The sequence below is a fragment of the Frankliniella occidentalis genome, unplaced genomic scaffold, assembly GCF_000697945.3.
Source record: "Frankliniella occidentalis isolate FOCC.00 unplaced genomic scaffold, Focc_3.1 Scaffold2, whole genome shotgun sequence".
Lineage (NCBI taxonomy): Eukaryota > Metazoa > Arthropoda > Insecta > Thysanoptera > Thripidae > Frankliniella > Frankliniella occidentalis.
The window spans coordinates 1,711,845-1,718,480 of NW_026267132.1; the positions used below are offsets into that span (position 1 = coordinate 1,711,845).

At 55.0% G+C, this 6,636-nt stretch overlaps 1 protein-coding gene across 6 annotated transcripts in view; it reads left to right on the forward strand.

The window, feature by feature from the left end:
- Positions 1–6,636, forward strand: part of LOC113205939 (transcriptional activator MN1-like) — a 195,614-nt gene that overhangs the window by 106,275 nt on the left and 82,703 nt on the right. For all 6 annotated transcript variants that reach the window (XM_052264943.1, XM_052264933.1, XM_052264958.1 and 3 more), the window contains exon 3: positions 342–372. The gene's annotated coding sequence lies outside the window, so the exon portion shown is untranslated. The remainder of the gene's footprint in view (positions 1–341; positions 373–6,636) is intronic.

Here is a 6,636-nt window from a genome sequence, read left to right on the forward strand (position 1 = left end):
CCCCCCTCTCCTAGCAGGCGCCGCCGCTGCTCCCCTCGCTCGACCCCCAGAAGCTGCAGAAGCAACCCGACGCGCAACAAAATTCAGTGCCTGATTTTAAGACTCTCCTAAGTGTCTTTTAAGGTGGTGCTGAGCTCCCGGCTCCGCGTGTCCCTTGCGGTGCACGGGAGATCTCCGGGGTTAACAACACATCGTTAAGTCCGAACAAGAGGGCATAAATCAGAACCAGATTACAAGGAATGTTGTGGCCTTTCCTTTTGTTTTCAACGGCAAAGTCGAGCCAATTTTCCATAGCTCATGTCTACGAGATTAACACATGTTTTTTCTTTCTGTTGTTTCAGGTCAAATTCAGCGCAGTCGCCATCGAAAAAGGTAAGACTTCATCTAACCTCCATTTAAATGAGGTATTTTACGAATAAGAAGAACAGAAGGAATCCCGGCTTTTGGACCACAACAAGTCGCAGGTCACTGGCGCATAACGAAACGGTTTCTCGTGTACCAGATTTTTGAGGTTCTCAGCTTTAAAATGATATAGAACAGTTATGACTTCTTTTCAGTTTTAGCGGAGATACGCGAGAAACCGTGCGCTTGGTCGTGGCTTTGTTATGGTCCGGGAGCAGACGTCGGCCGGGATTCCTCCTGTTCTTCTTATTCGTAAAATACCTCATTAAGAAAAACACCATGCAATTGTGAGTTATTTTGTGCCACACAAACAACGAAGCGACCCGAACGATGATCGCGCGCAGTGTAAACCGGCCCGCGCTGCCCGCGAATCGCCAAAATAATTATTACATTTCATTTGCTTTGCGATTCCCAGTTTGCGCTAGTCGATGGTCGGAATCTTGATTGCCACCCCCTTCAGCTTTTCCCTTTTGGCACCGTGCTCTCCCCTTTCCTCTGCCCCCCCCCCCCTCTTCCTCCATACGCCCCGCCACGAGACGTCTGGAGTAATGAAGTAGTAATAGTAAGCGACGAATCACGGAAATTAAGTGTCAACACGGTGGGAACGGGAGAACAGAAAGATGTGGGGCGCTCGCGAGACGAGGCGGCGCGCCTACTACACTGCCAAAACCTTATATGAATGTAGTTGTGCGCGGAGCGTCGGTGCACTCAGTAAACAGTTTCTTTGTGGAAACGAAATCATGACTTCGAAGAAAAATTGTCTTTAGCTGCAACAAAACTTGTTCTATTTGACGAAACTGTCGTTTGTTTAAAAAATTCTTTCGTCTTTTGAACAAAAAATTTGACTTTTGTTTCTTGCACGAAACTTTCGTTGTAGTAAGTAAAATTTCATTTTCCCCAAAAGATACGGTTTTCTGGGCGTGGCTTGACGTGTTTCTCGTGGACCACCGCGCGGGGGCGTGGAGTTCGTCCTCGGCGGCGGCCCGCAAAAGGCGAGGGATAAACCCGTTAAAGTAAAAAGAAATAATCGTAGGCAAGGAGGACTCGAATGGCTGTTAGTTAGAGAGGAGGGGTGCGGAGGCGCTCGGCGCCCCCGCGCCAGCCCAGCGCCGCAATGGGGAAATGAGGTAATCGAGAAATATACATTTGGGGTGGCAATGACGGACAAGGGAAGGGTTGAGAGGGGAAGGAGCAGCGAAGACGGATGAAATGAAAGTCAATGGAAGGCCCTCCGCGGCCCACCCACCCGCCGCCCCGCCACCCCCTCTGCCTTGCCGGCCGGAGTGTTTCAGTGTCAAACATTATTTATTCCAGTGCGACTTTTTCTCTCTCCGGGGGCGAGGGATGGACGAGTGGAAAAGAAGCAGCAAGGCTGGCAAAAAATTTTTTTTAAAAAAGACCGGTCTAGTGTTGGTTTCTGGCCCTGTAGTTCGTAGGGTCGTTTAAAATTTCGGCGGGATTTTGGGGAGTGTGCCGCGGGTGTGCCGGCGTTGCGGCGGGGGCAGGGGAAAAGGGGGGGGGGGAGTCTACTCGCTAATCGCTTAAGTGGAGCTCCGCCAGAGAGAAAACTCTTAGGCGGCGGCGCTGTCAACCCTTTACCCCAGCGGGCTTCACCACTTCCACCACCACCAACCACTACCACACCGACACCATCAACACCACTTCACCATTCATTTTACTTTTTTTCTCTTGTTCCGCCATTGATTTTGAGACAATTTTTATTTTCACCCCCCTCCCCCCTTTCTCTTCCTCACGCTCCGCCCGGACGCGTCCAGCATAGGCATGCCAAAAAGGGGGCGCTCATTCAATTATAGAAATTAAGCCGAGCCGCCCGACCCCGCCCCTCACAATACATTCCTCGGGATTACTTAATGAATTTTACAATTATTTTTCTGTCACCGAGCGAAACCTATTCGGCCAAGGCGCCAGCCAGCCCGCCAGGAGGCGCCGAACGGACACAAAAAATGAGAGAGGGAGAGATTGGGTTGGTGAGCGCGGAGAGGCCAGGGGGGAAGAGAGGGGGCCATGGAGAAAGAAAGGAAAAGGAAGCTCGGTCGGCTGCCTGCAAATGGAAAGCCTTCCTCATCACCGAGATTAAAATTATTCAAAGCTCAATGTCAGAGTCCGCGAGCCGGGCGTGGCCGCCGCGGGGCGGGGCAGGTCGCCTTACTCCAGAGCAGCGGAGCAGAGCGCCTGCAAGCGTCCCAGCTGTCGCGAGCCTCGCATAGCTTCCGGGGGCCATGCAGCCCCCAGTGTGAAGCGTGTATCACCGCCTCGCCCGCCCAGAGGGCCAGAGGGCCTGGCCGTCGTGGCCTCACAGACCTCACCCCGAAGGAGAAACGCTAAGTCCGTGAATGTCGCACAGTTGCAGGTGTGTGAATGGGCATTCTCACTCTTGGCTTCCAGTGTGCGGAGAGGGTGCAATCACAGCATGAATCAGGTGCATCCCCGCCAGCAGCCCCGCCGGCCCGGCCGCCACCCTCACCGCGCGCAATCTTTGCCTCTTTCTCAGGGAGAGCCATTTCTGTACTCTTAAGTGCTTTAACGTCTTAGCCAGCTGGCATTAAGCCTAGCGCCGCCGCCGCCGCCAACCACCCCCACCCCCCGCAGCCACCGCGCCGCCCAGCCGCGCCACGCCCCGCCACACCACGCGCCGCCGCACCCCCGCGCCTCGCCTCTCAGACCCGGGCCCCGCGCTGCTGGACTCGCACAGCCAGGCGCCCAACAAAATATTAATTAACGTTATTAACACCCCTCTTCACGAGCACGCCGTCTTGCACATTCTAGCCTCTCCTCCGTCGGACCGCTGGCTATCCTCTTTTCCCTCCACTCTCATTGCGCTACCCTCTGTATTTCACATTTTTTGAAGCTCGTCAGAAGAGGCGTGTCGGTCAGCCTCGCCGCCAGTCGCAAAAAAAAAGGATAACCGACGCCCGACGTGGTACCTGTAGGACAGCTGAAAATACTCGTAGAGGTGCCCCCTCTGTAGGTGCGGCAACACTCGGCGAGCCTCTCCGGGGAGAGGGTGGTGTCAGTGGGTGGCGCGGGGGTAGCACAGCACGTCGCACTCCTAGTTGCTCCGTTTTTTTATTTTATTATTTTCATCCCGAAAGCGAGGGAAAAAAAACCATTATCGTAAATCATCGTTTCCCAATAATGCTGCCAAGGCACTTTTTATTATTTTCACCTTCGCTGCTAAATAAGCTTCGGCAGCCCGCCCATGGTCCCAGCTGGCCCCTCCCGCCCACGCCTGTCACACCTGTCCGCGGTGCAGCAGCCGACAGCTGTCAGGCTGAAGTGCGCCGGGCGTACGTGCTGTCAAATACATCACCGCTACAGTTTTATGCCGCAAACAGAGAGCTACATCACTTGTGGCTACAACGGACAATAATATACTCTCAAGCAATAAGCTTAAAAATGTTATTCGGGTTTGCCAAACGCAAGCTTACGAAATTTGTGTTCTGATTTGTCAACAAGCCTACGGGGCTCCCCTTGCTGGGCTGCTAGCCTCTCACTGGTCGCCGCGCCTCCGCGCCCTCCCCGCCGCTCCCCGCCGCGCCCCGCCACACCCCGCCCCGCCTCGCGCAGTCATCGGGCGAGCATTGCACCCCACGGGGCAGTCTATGCACGGCCCGGCAGATTGCACAAGCACCTCAATCACAGGGAGAGTGAGGGAGAGGGGGTAGGTGGAGAGAGTGGGGAAGAGAGAGAGGGCAAGAGGGAGAAGGGATGAAGCCCGTCCTTCTCCACCTTGCGCGTCGGTGTCGCCCCCGGCCTCGCCCCCTGCTCACCTCCCGCCCGGCCACGCCCCGTCGCGTACCGTGGAGGTCCTAACGGTCTCCATTGAGCGCGGCCGGGGCGCCGGGCGGGCTGGCTGGGGCCATTATTGGGCCTAAGAGCCTCTCACGTGGACTGGACACTGCCAAATGGACAGGGTCACGCCCCCCCCCCCTCCCTCTCCACCGCCCCTCCCTTTTCCCTCGTCGCCCCCGCTGCCATACCTGCCGTTGAGGTTAATAGGACCTCTTTTATGTGTGTCCTGGGATTTCCCACCATGAGCGATTCCATCAACAGCCGTATAGTAATCGAGAAATAAGCATATACTTCATCGGGCGCGGCACTTTTAGTAAAGCACAACACGGTGTGTGACTAACATATGGTTGGCAGCTCCTTCCTTGTACGGTTCAAACTAGTTGCGGCGTAGGTAGGTCACGGTGGTCGTGGGTGCTCGCTCTCTCGTCCTGCCTCGGTGTCGTCGCCCTGGTGAGGGCTCCCCCACCCCTCCGCCGCCACCCGCATCCCCCATCTCCTAGATGTGGCCGGCCAAGTTGGGAGCCTCATTTTAGAGTTCCAATGTCGAAACAAGGGAAAGAGAAACTTTGGGCAGCGCCACCCACCCACCGCGCCATCTCGACCTTTGGAATAACCGCCAAGGTCAGGGACCGGCCGGACTGGCCGTCCCACCCCTCCCTCAAGCCCAAGCTCTCAATGTTCGCCGTCTATTTTTACTTCAATTTCCCCTCATAAAATTTTTCGCACACAGAAACGCTGAAACACCACACACACTCATGTGACTTTGCTCAGGATACAAGCCACTCAGACCGGCTCAGACCTTGATGAAAATATTACAGGGTCCTGGTAGAGACATTCATTCTGAATGGAATAACGAAACCTTAAACCTACCCTGAAAACTAGAACAAATTCCAATTGTTTAATTTAACTTGATAGCGAACACTTTCCCTCGTTTGTGGGTGTGTGTGGGTGTGGGTGGTAGTGGAGGGGGCTGTTCTGTCGGACACCTGTCATAATATGTTAATGTCCCCATTTAACCCTCTCCCGATTTTTTTTCTCCCCCTCTCACTGTTTCTCTCTCACTCTCTTCCGGCTAACAAATTAATCGCGGACGCGACACGGATGCGGCTCGCTCCGGGTCCGAGAGCGTGCAAATTAATTTTCGACGCAAATTGCTTTCACTGCATACAAAAAGCGGGAGGCTTGGCGCGCGTGGTGGCGTGGCGTGGCGCGACGTGGCGCTCTGGGACGGCGCCCAGCAGGCAGCAGGCCAGCGGGACACACAATGGGACACACCGCGGCGCCCCCGCGGCTCTCTCTGGTCCACGGGGTCCGGGCTCTCTGCTCTAGTCACATCACGCACCTGGCGGTCGCTGTGACCCGGGGGCTGCATATAGAAAAACAAAACCTTGCAGTTCAAAACATAAGACCAAAAAAAAAAAGGGTGGTGTTTATTTTTCGATGCTGCTGCTGTTGCTGCTGCATTTCGGCATGACCTCATATAGCCTCGCTCCATCCGAATTTTTTGAGGCCAGCTGTTTTGGGTCCCGCCGCTGCTGCGGCTGCTGCTGCTGCTGTGGTGCAGCAGGCAGGCAGCAACACATAACAACGGTGCATGCAGCGAGTAAAACCGCGATGTTTCACAATATCGCCCGTGGCGTGCTGATTATTAAAAAGGCTCTGCCCGCTCCCCGCCCGGTGGTGGACGCCCCCCACCATACCACGCCGTGCAACAACGCTTCCGCAAAATTAATATTTTTCTGCACTGCCCCCGCTCACACCGCTCATCTTTTTTTTTTTGCCTCGCTCTGCCGCGCCCGGCCCACACGAGCACATAGCCCCTTTCTCTCTGTATCTGTCTCTCTCTTCCACCCTCTCGCTCTCCGTCCCTCTCTGTATTTGCCTCTCTCCCGCCCCTGCTCTCGCTTCCCGTTGCCCGTGCGTTTGGTATTGTTTGCTGCTCCAGGCCGTGATAGGCGTTTATGCCACCCCACCAAACACACACACAAACCTCATCTATCAATTCGTTCGAATTTTAGCCGCTATTTTAGCATATGTTGTTGATTGTTAGATGCTTTTCATTTGCGTCCGAGACAACAAATGCATTTTTTAAACAAATCATACATATTTTCAGCCCCAAAGAGCTTTAGCTTCAGCGGGATAGACTGTGGTGCTGCAGTCCATTAACGGTGTAACGGTAATACGCCTGAGCGTCACACCTCCGACACCTCCACACGTTATCTGATGTACGCTCCCTCTCTCCCTCTTGCCTCTCCCTCGCCCTCTCTTGCTCCCTCGCGCTCCTCCCCTCTCCCTCCTCTCTTTTTCTCCCGCAACGTCTTCGCACGCCCGTTTTGCACCGTCTCCGTCTCCTCATTATCTCTGCACTGGTATGACGATGCGGGGCGCTGCTGTGCTGTGCGCGGGGCGTGGTGCGGCGGG